The sequence below is a fragment of the Puccinia triticina genome, chromosome 2A, assembly GCF_026914185.1.
Source record: "Puccinia triticina chromosome 2A, complete sequence".
Classification (NCBI taxonomy): domain Eukaryota; kingdom Fungi; phylum Basidiomycota; class Pucciniomycetes; order Pucciniales; family Pucciniaceae; genus Puccinia; species Puccinia triticina.
Window position 1 is genome coordinate 1,737,383 of NC_070559.1, and position 14,610 is coordinate 1,751,992.

The following is a 14,610-nucleotide window of genomic DNA, read 5'->3' on the forward strand; positions in this document are numbered from 1 at the left end:
CTTGTTGATTGACCACCCCAGCCTGGCGAGAGCAACGAAAGCGCCCAGGGAGATCATCCAATGGCGAGGGCACCGCCTAGTGGTGGTCAGAGAATGGTATAGTCTGGTCAGGTCATGCAACAGTTGGGAGGAGTTCATCGTTGTGCTCATGCTTACATATGTATTGAGTGCTTTTGCCTGCAATGGCCATCGTGGCTCAACATCGTTGTGTGTAATTGGGAGCTTGGCAACGGCCTAATGGTTGAAACTGGGTACCAGGGTCAAGGCGTCGAGCTGGAGGGGAGAAGTCGGGCAGGTTTCTTGTGTCTGAATGGCTATTTAATGAAGCCTGATGAGTATTATTGTTTGCCCCAGGCATCCTCTGCCGCTGTAATTCCAGCGTGCGGTTTGTCCTCAACCCCCTCCGCTGTTGCACTTGCACAGTTTGAGGGGCTCTACTTGGTGGCCCCCCTTTGCATAATGCCTTTACTGCGCGCGCTGGGGGTCATCCACCCACTATTTTAAACCCTGCTAGACAGGAATGGATAGTGGGTCCAGTTTGTGGTGTTTGGATTTTGTTTTTGTGATTTGTTTTTTTGAAAGGGGGAACCCTTGCATTTTTTTTTTAATTTGGTTAATTTTTAGGGGGAACCCTTGATCTTTGTTTCTGTGTTTCTCTGTCTTTAATAAACTTGGATGATTTCACAGGTAACCATTCCTTCGGAAATATTCCAAGAATCATGTAAACAGACCAAATGCATGGTGTTGGACTGAGCCTCCTGGGTTCAGTCCAGAAACTTTGAGGGCAGTGAGATGTTGTGTCAGCCACAGAGTACATGTCACAGTACCTTACACGTACCAAGTACCTGCGATTGTTCACATTACTTATAGTACATTCCTTTACACCTTTATTACATGTGTATATCATTAGATACAAGCTTAAGAGTGTACTCTTGTTATACATTACATTACAGATAACCATAGTTAAATACAGTTACCATAATGTACTGTTGTTATGAGAGTTAAGTTACATGCAAACAGTAAGATTACAATACATTGTAATATTACTGTACATGTGAAATACCCCCAGACAGGTATCACTCATTTATCCCCTGTTACGCCTCAGTACCTATTTACATAACATATTGGTTATGATACAAATACATAAACAATACATGATGTAATCCAATTCAAAGAGCACTGAATGGAATTACTGATTGGTTATGATCAGCTAGTGTGCACTGCTACTGATCTAGGATCAGTACTGATCATTACACTGCCCTGATCATTTCCAATGTTGATCCTCATGAGGATCTGCTTCCCTTGAGCGCTTCCAGTTCCCCCCTGGTCCTGAAGCAACAATGGGAAGTTACTTACGTTACGTTATCCAGCGGGATTTTTGTAACGTAACTTCCCACCGTTACCAGATAACGCGTTATCGTTATCTGGTGAAATATTCCTGCGCTATTTTGGATAACGTAACAGAGGCGAATTTCCGCCTTGATGCCGCAAAAAATAACGCCGATAACGCGCTAACCGCGTTATCTGGCGTAAAAGCACCGTAAAATAGGCAAAAAACCCGCGTTATCCGCACTTTATCCTTGTCAGATTGCGGGGGATAATGTAACGGGTCTAATAAAACAGAAAGAAAATCAAAAAATAATGTAACTAAAACAATGCTGCCGTTAGCGCAAGGATAACGGCACCAATTTAGTTACGTTATCCGTTACTTTTTGTTACGGATAATGTAACTTCCCATTGTTGCCTGAAGCGCATCCAAGCGCCTCATGTCCCCTCCTGTTCTTTCCCCCTCTACATAAACACGCCCCCCAGGACTGTTTATCCCTCAGAATATTATTATAGCAAGGTTTAACACATACATAGTTAAACAGTGCCTTCATTCTCACCCATCTTTCAATTCAGGAATAACATCAACTCTTGATTACCCTTACCTTTCTGTAGGTAAAACCACGAACCCAAGTTGAGTTATTCCTTGGATGCCTATTAACACTCTGTGTTGATCTGGATGCGACTTAATTGAGCAAGCCTCTCAGTCAAGATTACTGATAGAGTGAAACCTTTTACAGGTCTTACCACGAACCCATTGGCCCATCCTTGGCATCTTACACTATCATCTTGCTAGTAACAACCCTCTCAGACACGGTTAGTTACCTACAGGCTGACATGTTGTGTGAAGTGTCAAGCCATAATCTTCACAGGATAAGCAACCTAACTTTGCTGCCACCAAGGCAGGATCACTTTATAAAAATCACCCCCACCCCCTGAATTGCTTCAGATCTTCAAAATTACATATCAACCCAATATACCTGAGGGAAATCAACTCATTCTATCCATCCGCTTGATAAATAGCAACTTCACATTCACATCTCTTGGAGTCAATGCCTCAACCAGAGATGCACTCAACAATCAAGGTGCAGGTATCCATACATTCAAGGTGAAGGGTACAATTCACCATATCATTGGAAGTTTGCTTCCACTTTCACAGGAATTCCCCAAATTATTACAGCTGGACATATATGACACAGAAAATGAGTTTGAAAACCACAGAGTTCATGGTCAAGATCTACTTCCGCAAAAAATCTAAACAATCCTTCACCATTAATATCCTCTCATGCAACAGTTTGAATTTGTTCCATCTGAAATAAATCCAAATCACTCAATAAGGCTTACTGATAATGCTACAAATGTGGATCAAAGAGTTTACAAACTCCCAACAGGTGAACAAATTGCTTAATAATAATGCTCAGGAACCTTGATTGGACAATGGGACTTTGTAATGGAACAAGGTTGGGCCCAAATGTGATTTACACAAGATTTGTATCAGGTAACAGAGTTGGTTATTCTGTGCCCATCCCTCAAAGTCACATTCCTTTCAATCTGACCCAGATAAGTCTGGAGCTGTCTGGACTGCCTTTCAAGCTCATACACAAGGAATTTCCTGTCAATCTGGCCTCTTCCCTCAAAATCAATAAGTGCCTGTACCATGGGCCTCAATTTTGGAAAATTTCAACTTTTTTTGCCCTGTACACAAAAATTGAAAACTAGCAGAGGGTTCAAATGTTGAAATTCTTCACATTTGGGCTCCAGCCTACATTTTGGCCAGGCTCAGTTTTTGTCCCAAGAAATTTTGAGGCAAATAAATTTGGAAAATTTCAATTTTCATGCCCTATGGTACAGGCCCTAAATCTCAAGGTCAAAAAATTGGTAATTTTGGTATTGTACTTCATGAACCTGTGTTTTGCATTGTCAAGAAGCAAGTCAAGCCAAACTACTTAGGTTGTGATTCCACAGCCTGAAAGTGGCCAGCCTTCATAATAAACTTCAAAAATTGTTTAAAAGGAATTTCTCTCACATTTTCAGAGTTTTTGAGTATCTCTCATCACCATTTTTCCAAATATTTACTTTTTCAGTAACAAATTTTGTGTCTTTTCCCAAAATAAAATGCCCTTATTTCACCCAGTTTTCCCTTGAAATTTTGTTTTTCGACCTATTTTTCCAGTTGAAATTTGGTTTCTCCTTTGACTGAATGCACAGTCACCCTGAAATTGCATCATCAAAGGTTTGAAAATTTTATGTCATTTCCTTTGCTCTGTCCCATTCCCTTTTGGGCCTTTCACATCCTGTGACTTTCACACCCCCTGTAACCCCAAATTTGGGGGCTATGCCCTTGCTGTAATTTACAAACCCCTATGACTTTAACACCCCCTGGAACCCCAAATTTGGGGGCTTCCCCTTGTCAAGCTCTAAACATACCCTATCATGTCCCCTCAAGCATTCCCACACTGCAACAGAAGGAGCAGGATACAACCTCCCAGTTTTTTCCTTGCCGCTGTAAGACTCAAAAGTGCTTGTGAAACCCTTTTTCTGAATGGAGAAGGGGATGATGGAGGTGCAAACTCTGCCCTTCTATACTATCAGATAACAAGACCCACCAAGCTAAGCTTGGCAAGTTTTATTCAAGTGATAGGTCTGGTCTAGTTCCGGATAAAGTTGTTTGATGACAGGTATGTGAGATTTGAGAGAGAGTTCAGTAGTTATTTGCAAATATAAGGGTTGTAGTGATGTGTGGTGGTGATGGTAAGTGCGAAGGGTGGTATGTAAATAACTGGGGAATACTAAGCTGAGGGAAAAACAACTGGGGGGGAGAGAGCTCCTTATATAGACAAATGTGAGGGATTTTAGCTACAAGTGGGACCCTGGATGAGGGATTTTAGCTGGTGGGCTGCATACAAGTGGCGTCAGAAGATACTAAATATAGGCAGAAAGTGGGGTGAGAAATGAAAGATGATGTCATACTATGCAAGGAGTGCATAAACAAAGCGGGGAAATCTCAAATACAGAGGTACAGGGGTGCATTAGTGGTGTCAGACTAATTCAAGGAGTGCAGAAATGGGGTCAAAAGGCTGCATGCAGCTGCAAGGGGTACGTAAATGATGCGGGGAAATGTCAAATACAGAAGAAATGGAGAAATGGGGTTGACCCCCTGCATATGCAGTGGAGATAAGTAGGATAGAAAAGAGTATGTTTTTGGCTGGGGATGAGTATGCGTATCCCTGGGAAAGGTGACTTAAGGGGTGTGACAGGTTGATGACTGGGGCTGGCCGTGTCCATGAGGGTCCAAGAGGGTGTAACTTCCAATCCAGCGGGGTTCCAGTGACACTTCCAGTGGTGAATAGGGGTAAAATTGACCTTAGAATCCATTTCTGAGGTCTAGTTGGTGGTATCTTGAGGCCTAGGGTGGGTAAATATATGTATGAGAAAAAACTTTTGATTTTTCACTTTTCCGTCTACCACACCGCCTTCATTGAGGGTCTGAGCAAGCTGATTGACTGGCAGCTGGCCAAGAACCAGAGACAGATTTGTTCATTGCTTGTAATTGATCTTGCCTGGAGGGGGATCATCCACCTCTAACTCGCCAGCCTCCACTTGCTGCTCAAGAACCAGCTTTTCCTCATTGGCCTGCTCACCACTATCGTCCTTGCCAGACTCATTGCATTGATAAGGCTAAGGTTATGATACTCCATTTTTCCTTGTAGAGGTAGTATATGTTGGTACACCTCACACCTGTGGATATAGCTCAACGGTAGAGCAACCCAGCATGCATTGGGGAGATGCGGGTTTGATTCCCCCTGTCCGCACTATTCCTTTTACTTGCTCTACATTCCTCAAATGTCAAAGGTTAAAACCAACAAAATATTATGAGCTTTCATTATTGCCACTTGCAAGGTAGATTTCTGGCTTACTATTCAGCCACTTGTAAACATCTGTGCAATATCAGGATGGTTAGGGATAACTCAATTTGGCGCATGAGTGACATTCGATACAAACCAGTTGTTGTGGTCACTATCCGCACCTTTTTCAAAACAAAAACTTGTCTTCCACATATTATGATAATACAGGATCTACATAAAAAATGAACACCCTGATTAATGGTGGGACAGTGACTTGATTTGAAAAAGCAAGCTCCCACAGACTCAAGTATGGGAGGAGTTGCCACACCATGAAAAAAATGATGTGAATTGTTGTCAGGTGGTATTCAGTCACTTGTGTTCAAAATCCATTGATACTCCAATATTACTTCCCTTGAATGAAAATGGCCCCTTTGTCATCAACAGGGGGTTCCAGCCCTTTTCCCTGGGTGTATTGTTGGGTAAAGGCTGAAGTTAGCTTCATGTCACCTGACACCCATTCACCTGATTTTTTTCATGGTGCCAGTAGATACTGTAATCATCATGATTGAGATAACAAATCCCAAGGGAAAATCATCAGACAAAAACCAACATCAAATTTATTTTTGATATCAATTCAATTGGCCAAAATTAGACAAGAAGATTCAACTTTCACAAGAATTGCCTACCTCATTGGGAAAAAGATGTCTTGAGCTGACTTTTTTGGATTATCTACTTCTAAAAGGCAAAGAAGAAGAATTGAAACATCTTTTTGGAAGAATACTTAAGATTTCAAGTTGTGGAATGTATCTCCATAGGTAAAAACAACATCTAAATAAAAAGATGTCACAAGCAAAAAGAGATGAAATCTAGACTTGTGTGGATAATTCCAAAATGATGAGAAAAGCGTGGGAGATAAACAGGCAAGATAAGGGAAGGAAAAGAACAAGGAAAGTATAATAGGGGGGTTCACAATAGAAATTTATGAAAAATTTAAAGCCCATTTTAATAGGGGGGTTCACAATAGGATGAAAACAAAATTTTAGAGTCAATTTTGAGGCCTTTATCAACAAGATTTTAAAAATCTGGCAAATTGTACAGGACTGGGTGTCCCCTGGGAATCAGATCAACTTGTTCACTTTTTAAAAAAATTGTTCATAAAGGCCTTAAAATTCACTCTAAAGTTTTTTTTTTATCCTATTGTGAACCCCCCTAATATTTTTATGAACAACTTTTGGAAAAATTAAATTCCTGCTTAGATCACCAACAATCCTCAATTTTTGTCCAGTTTGCCAACTTCTTAAAAATTTCTTGATAGAGGCCTTAAAATTGACTCTGAAATTTTGTTTTTATCCTATTGTGAACCCCCCTGCTGGTAAGATGTTAGATTAATTTCAAATGAATAAACAAATTATGAGATGAGGCATGGGCCACTTTCCCTGCAGCGGCAAAGCCGCCTTGGCCTCTAGTTGTTATCTAAGGGTGGATTGATCATCTTGGTGGGATTTCTGCTAAAGAGCACACACCAAAACTTAGATATAATGTGCCATGATTTTAAACTGGGATAAAGGTATCATATATGCAAGAATATTGGACTATGCCTGCTGAAATTTTATTGGATTGGAAATCAATGATCTTTTGGCATAATTAATCTTGTGAGGTGCAAGAATTGTGGGGTTTAAGAATTTCACATAACACATAGAGATATACACCCCTTTCTGTCAGCCTGTCAGGCAGAGAAAATATCATTATTTGACCTGAAATAATAATTTGCTCTTGGTGTCAATTCCACAAGTTTGAAACACTTTCATTTTGAGTTAAAAACAGATGTCAACTCATTATGTAAAACCAAACTCCACTCCGGGATCTGGTGAAATTACAGCATTTTTGGTGTCAAATCAAGCAGTTCAATACAAAAATATCATCTAAATAGAAGTCCATATTATTCATTGGGAACTATCTAAGCCAGGTCTTGAAGTCTTGCTTGACAGGCAAACCTGGGAGACTTTGTATTTTCTTCCTTGACTCATATTGTGAAAATTGCTTGCCCTTAATAGTCACAACCTCCATAGAACTCACTATTGTAGACTAGTGTTTCAAAATGATCTCGAATTGTTATCCTCTTGCACAATGTGTGCTTGGGTACTTGGCTTACAGAGCTACTTTCGCCTATTCAAGACTGCGGGGTTCAGCAAAAAATTGCAGGTGTCCATCTAGTCTTTGCTGTGGGCCTGGCCAAGAAGATATGTGGTACAGAATGTTAAACCAAGAAAGAATGATCAATGGCAAGCGCCCTATGGAAAATCAAATGATCAACTTTCAACCAGAACTCTCAGAGGTTGAAGATCATCAGTCAGAGTTTTACAACCCCAAACATAGCTATTGTGGTAAGACAAATCAATTTTGTGGTAGTCATATTGGGGACAGGTATCTATATAGTTATCAACTGCTCTACTTTTCCTCTTTTCTTAAGAAGGTAATCCAGAAACAAATTTGATTTCTAATACTGGCAAAAGACAAAAGAATACACCGCATGATCATCTTGGGGCATTTTCACCACCAATTTTTGAACCATATTTTACCTGTAATGGTAGTAGCAGTAGTCATTGTGAGATTTCCCTGAAAATTAATGATGCAGGTAAGTAAAACTCTTTTTCTTGGGGAATGATCCTCCAAGATTTTTATTTCTCTAAGTTTAAAAAATTATTTCTAACCACTTTTTCAAATCAGTTCAACCAGAGAGACAAAAAATTGAAAGTGATCAATTCAATTGCCATCCATCCCCACCACCACAGATATCACTTATTCCTATTATGCCAGTGCCACCACTATCTCAGGGTGATATTCACCCTGAAAGCTTAGCTAGGGGGGAAGCATCCTTTTTCTTACCATCAAAATTGGCCTCCAACCTGGAAGAAAAGAACGGGAATTCTGCATACACACATTGGCTATCAAACCCTGAATTGGTAATTAGAGATCCTGATTCTGAATGGCTATCATTTTTAGATCTATCAGCAGAAGACATAGATATGGATGAAACATGTTCTATTCCTGTTAACATTCAAGTCCAACTCCGGGATCCCCCTCTTGTTCAGGATCCTTGCACAACTGAAGATCCAAAACCAAATGAAGGTGAGTAGGAATCACAAAATACCATGTTTCCTCTTGGATGGATTTGATTTCATCTCCTAATTTTGTGCCTCTTCCCTTCCAGGAATAATTCAAAGTTCTGAGGGTTTTTTTCAAGGCCTGCAAATAGAAAAACCTGATAAAATGAATATATATAATTTCCAGGCAATGGCTCATGATGAGACAGAGTATAGGGATTCCAATCCATCCCAAGTGAGCATCATCAACAGTAGTATGGATCTACATTCATCAATAAAAAGTATTGAAGGTATTTCAAATTGGAGAAATATTGCACACATTAATACAATCAGTGATAGATTCTTGGGAGGATTCACCACAAAATTCCAAAAAAAAATATTTGGAATATATCAGAAGAATTCACATGGAGAAAAAATAGAATTCCCTTTATCCGAGAGATATCACGTCAGGATAACTAAAAGAGGTTCAGACAGATTGTACGCAATCAGGCCTGCAAGCAAAGGGCATACAAATCAAGATCAGATTCAAAGATATAGTCGGGAAGGCCGAACTCGCACACAAGCATTGAGGAAGTTCAAGGAATTGATTAGATGGACTATCCTGATCAATACATCTATTTTGATAGAATTTGGACCAACTGAAAGGAACTTTGAATATGAGTACAAATCTCATAGCAAGATAGTTGATTTTATTTTTGAAGAAGCTTTTAATCCCAGAGGAAATCAACTTCCTATCTTTGGAAATTTGGAGGATATTAAGGAGAAGAGTTTTGGACAAATTCAGTTGATTTTGCTGGAATACTTATCACAAAAATTGAGGCATCAATCAAAAATGATGAATCCAAATGAAGCAGTAAATAAATCTTTGTTGATAACCAAACTTTATTATGAAAAATTTCAGCCCAAATTGTTTGTCCAACTGAGAAATTTTGGGGGGAGGGATGAATTACAGGGATTGGAAATCTTAACACATAAACTAGAGGCCAAGGCGGCTGCGCCGCTGCAGAGAATCAGGGGTTCACTTCACAGCATTCAAAAAAAAAGTTTCCTCAAAAAGACACCGGGGCAGCAGGCCGGCCTGCACACTAATAATTGTGTGGCTTTTTAATGGGTTAACAAGCAGAGAACTTGCCTTTTTTATTCTTTGGCTAACAGTGACACCTTATAAATGAATAACACAGCTTTGGATTGGGTCAGTTTGTAAATTGCATCAATCTCAATTTCAGTAATTCCAAATACAAATCAGAGCTCTTCATTACAAAAAAGCATGCACTGCTCAGCTGAGCTGGCTTTGGATATTTCAATCAGGAAACTAACAACCAGGAAACTTTGATTTTGTAGAAATGAGTTGGATGTCAAGTGACCATGTCAAAAATAGTATACAGTCACTGATAAGGAAAGGGGGAATAGTCATGGGCTGGAGCTGATAAGTAATCTGTTCTCTATCAAGCTGGAAATGAGCTGTTGTCCTCATGTAGCATCAGTCAACAATGTAGCATCAGTCAAAAATGTAGCATCAGTCAACAACTTACATTGATTTGAACTGATGAGACCTAATTGCAGACAATACTTTTCACCTCCAGGATTGTCTTCCTCAGAGATATACATGTTCATGGAGGCCCTAATCATAAGACATTGTGGCGGCCACTTCTGTTTGCTCATAACAGAAAGTGAAAAAAGAGAGGCCAGGGCTAGTGAGATGAATTGAATATGATTGCTTTTGACAACACAACATGTAGAAGTGATGATAATAATTTGGAAGCCTTTGAAAGGGCGCCTGGTACACAGTCAAGGGTCGGGCAGATTTGCAAAGCATGGTGCATTTTGTAACCTCAGGAATGGCATGTTCCTGCCTGCATATAAATCTTTACTCTCCAAAAAGATCCAAACACATCTTTTCATACCTTTTATTTTGAATCAGCTGGTAGTATTGCACAAAACACCTATCATGCAATACATCTCGATCCACGCAGCCATTTGAGTACACTAAGACAAGGTCAAAGAAATGCAGAGAGGGGAGAAAGATTATACTATGAACATGTAGTTTTGAGTATGGCATCTCAATAGGAAAATCATCACTAACAGAATTTTGAATAGTGGTCTAAATAGATATGCATAAACCAATTTTATTTCCTAGCCAAAAAGGGAGACCCTACCGACGTGAATCAAGTTGACGGTTTAGAAGGTACCCACTCGATGTCTGTCGATTCGCCGAGCCAAAAATCCTTCAAGATCGCGGGTAGTTTGATGCCCGTGACCTTGTTATTCTGGTCCAGGATCACGCTGTTCTTGACCAGACTTACGATCAGCCAGGGCATTGCTGCAGCGGTGGCGTTGTGAGTGTGGACGTAAGCCGGCTTGTCGCTTCCTCTCCGGCTTGGAACCGGCTTGCTCTCCGGCTCGCCTTCTCCTGAGTCCTGATTTCCCGTACAGGGATCGGGACACGGTCGGCGCACTTTGGAGCGGATCCCCGAGCCGCCGGGATTGGTAATCCGTACAGTTTGAGGCTGAAGAGACCTAGCTAGGTATAGATGTGCGGTGGCTGAGTGTTGGGAATTCTGTCGGGAGGATTTCCCAGGCAAACACAATTTCATCAGTTACCTCTCCCCATCTTCCCAGCCCTGGGATCCACGTCTCAATATCATATTTGTGGTAGGCCGATGCGCCTAACTCCTGACTTGACAACTCCAAGACCCTTTTGTTTTTGGGAAAGACGTCAATCGATGGCTTCACCAAGTTTTAATGGATAAATCCATGTTTTTCAAGAACAAAACGAAATACCTCTATGGAAGATTAAGACTGGCAACAATCTGAATCTGAAGCTCGAGCATCTTTTGAAGCATCTTCTCACTCGTTGCGAGGTCAGAGTGGGTGATAGCCATGAGTTCAACTTTCTTAAACTGATGAATTCGATATAAGCCTCGACTTTCACTTCCTCTCGCGCCAGCTTCGGCCCTATAAGCTGTTCATAGACTGACGAGCTGGATGGCCCTCGATGGGAATGAGGGGCAAGCCTTGTTGGGGAGAGTTGATGAGTGAAAGGAGCCCACGAGGGGGATTTCGGCCGTTGCGGCGAGACAGAGATTGGGTCGAGAGATGCTCTAACGATTGATCTCCTTCCTCCGAGTTGGTGTCGTTGGTCTTGTGGGTCAAGACGAAGTGCGTGTGATTGGATTCGCCCCCGTCCCGGGGAGAAAAGCCGCATCGCTCTGAGAGTTCGGTTCGGACGATGTCTGGCCCCAGGATGAGATTCCAGCCGGACTAAACGGCAGTGGAGATCGCATACTGCGTTAGCGCGAGCTCGAGAAAGGCCCCGTTGCCGAGCAGAAAGGGGAACGACGGCCCGGTTGTCTTCTGTCCGTCTGTGAACAATAACCATCCTAGTTCGGTCATGATTTTGAAATGGTCCCGGTGAGGGTCTGGTGGGCGAGAAGGAACTTCGAAAGAGTTGAAGGGCAGTGGGTTGGCAGAAAGCGTTGAGCCGGAAGACAGAGAGACGATCTCGAATTGTTCGTACGCGCCGATCGGAACACTGGGGTGGATGTCGTTGGGAAGTTGTGTGGCCAAATCCAACAGGTGTTGTTCCAAGGTGACCCCATCCTTGGATAAGTTCGAGATCGCATCCTTGAGGGCGGCTGCCTCGGAGTGGTAATCCTTCACCTGGGCAGCAAGCTCTAGATTCTGAGGCTGGTGATGGTTGGGTTGCTTGCGGCTTTGGTGGTTTCTGGATACATGTTGTCGTGGTCACGCGCAGCCCAAAACCTAGACAACACCTAGCCTTTCAAAACACCGGCTTGCAGGTCGGAGATACCAGAGGGGCGTGGCAGTGGCGTAGTTGTCAGGGCTTTTAAATGCTGGATTGTCTATAAAATAGACCTTGGCTTGCTTGCTTATGTCCCCCAGGGCGTCCTCTGCCGCTGTACTTCCAGCGTGCGGTTCGTCCTCACCCCTCCGCTGTTGCACTTGCGCAGTTTGAGGGGCTAATCTCGTTGGCCCCCCTTTGCATAATGCCTTCAATGCGGCGCGCTGGGGGCCATCCACCCACTATTTTAAACCCTGCTAGACAGGGATGGATAGTGGGTCTAGTTTGTGGTGTTTAGATTTTGTGTTAATAACACTTTTTTTGTGATTTGTTTTTTTTTTGGAAGGGGGAACCCTTGCATTTTTCTGTAATTTTGTTAATTTGTAGGGGGAACCCTTGATCTTTGTTTCTGTGTTTCTCTGTCTTTAATAAACTTGGATTATATATCAATCCAAAAAAATATCATAATTCCAGAAAATAAAAATTTTTCAGAGAATCTTGGAAATGATGATTCCAATATTGAAGATATGACATTTAGGAAGTTGTGTGACCTTAAGCTCTGGACAAGGGATGGATTTTCCAATGAATTGAAACCCAGATCCTTCAGGATAATACAGAAAGTAATATTTGAAAAGGAAGAACAAGATATTCTAGATAATTTCCAAAAGCTTTTAAATGGCAAAGTTTATCAGAAAAAGAGCATCAAGAAAGATGCAGGATTAATTCCAATTGGACTTGCATGCCTTTGGAAAAATGGAGAGGATAATAATTCTCAAGGGTTTAGCTGGATTATGATGAATACTGGAGAGGTTCCTGACAATCGACATCTTTATAGCAAACTATATGCATTAATAATAAACTTGAAGGCATGCTACATTTCCATGAAAATAAGTGATGAATTGGATGATATCATAATCAAAGCAGATTCCCAAGGACAAAAATTCTTCAAATGGATTCAAAGCAATATCTACATGAAACAAACCACCAATGGATTTCCAATATTTGGATATTTTTCACTAGATAATAGGGATTTTATTGAAGAGCCTCTTGTTCCTTCAGATTTTACTGAAGTTCAGCTCTTGTTCATTGATTACTTTAGCGACTCAGAATCACACTCCAAAATGGTTGAATTATCTCTCTTGTTGATTTGTTATTGGTGCAAAGATCAATTAAAAAATATTTCTACCCAGGTACGGTGGGATGATCAAGATTTTAGGAAGACAGGACTGAGAATATTGGGAAAAAAACTTAGCCCTAGAGGAAAATATTGTTTAAAAAGTTGTTGTGAACTCATTTCATCAAATAGGAATAGAATAATTTAGGGTGTGTACCCTAGGAAGAAATATCAATAGCGGCCTTCAAAATTGAGCCATCACTGCATAAACATAAATTCACCAGGAAAAAAAAGTAGTCACTTGATGGAAAGCAACATGATGCAGCTTTGTTTTCAGCTCCAACACTGCTCCAATTCTGCTCCTCTCCACCAGCACAGCTAGGGCTCACATGACAGGTGTCAAGATCAAAGCACTCAATGTGACAAAAGTAGATGATGCTCAGCTTTGGCCCCGGCCCAGCTGATGCTCAGTTTTTACCATGGCTCAGCTGATGCTCAGTTTTTGGCCTGGCCCAGGTGATTCTCAGCTTTGGCACCGGCCACCTGATGATCATCTTTGGCCCTGGTACAGCTGATGCTCAGCCTTGGCCATGGCTCAGCTGATGCTCAGCTTTGGCCTTAGCCTAGCTGATTTTCAGCTCTGGTCCTGTCCAAGCTGATTCCCATCTTTTTCCCTGGCCTGACTCAGCTGATACTCACCAAGCTGAGCATCATCTGGCTAGCTGGCCCAGGACTGGGTCAAAGCTGAGCATCAGCTGGGAAAGGACTAGGAAAAGGCTGAGCAAGGACTGGTACAAAGCTGAGCATCAGCTGCGCCAGGACTAGTACAAAGCTGAGCATCACCTGGGCAAGGACTGGTCAAAAGGCTTTATTCCAATTCTGAGAGTGAGCTGCGTGAAAAATCTGAGCATGAGCTGGGGAAAAAAGCTGAGTATGAGCTGGGTACCAAAGCTGAGTATCAGCTGGAAAGAACTGAGGATCAGTTGGGCTCATCAAAAACTGAAGAGGAGCTCCTTGGTGAATTTTAGAAGTTTAGGAGATGGCTGGGAGATTGGGGTAGATAGTGGATAGATATTGGATAGATGGTGGGTAGCTGGCTGGAGATGGTGTGATGTCACTTGTTATCAACTGACTATTTTATTTTCCTGCTGATTCATAATTTGGTCCAAGCAGTCAGCTTGCTGGTCTAGAAGACGCTTACCATCTATAATCAGCAACAACTGTTGAATCTCGTCAGTGCTAAAACAGCTGCGGATCTCGAGCCCTTGAGCTTTCAAGACCTCAAGCCCTCAAGCCCTCAAGCCATCAAGACCTCAAGCCCTCCAAATCCCAAGCCCCAAAACCATTATCATCAACGAAAACCTAACTCCTCCGATCACTCAACCGCTCACTCACCTTGACTCTTCCCGCTTTTTCCCC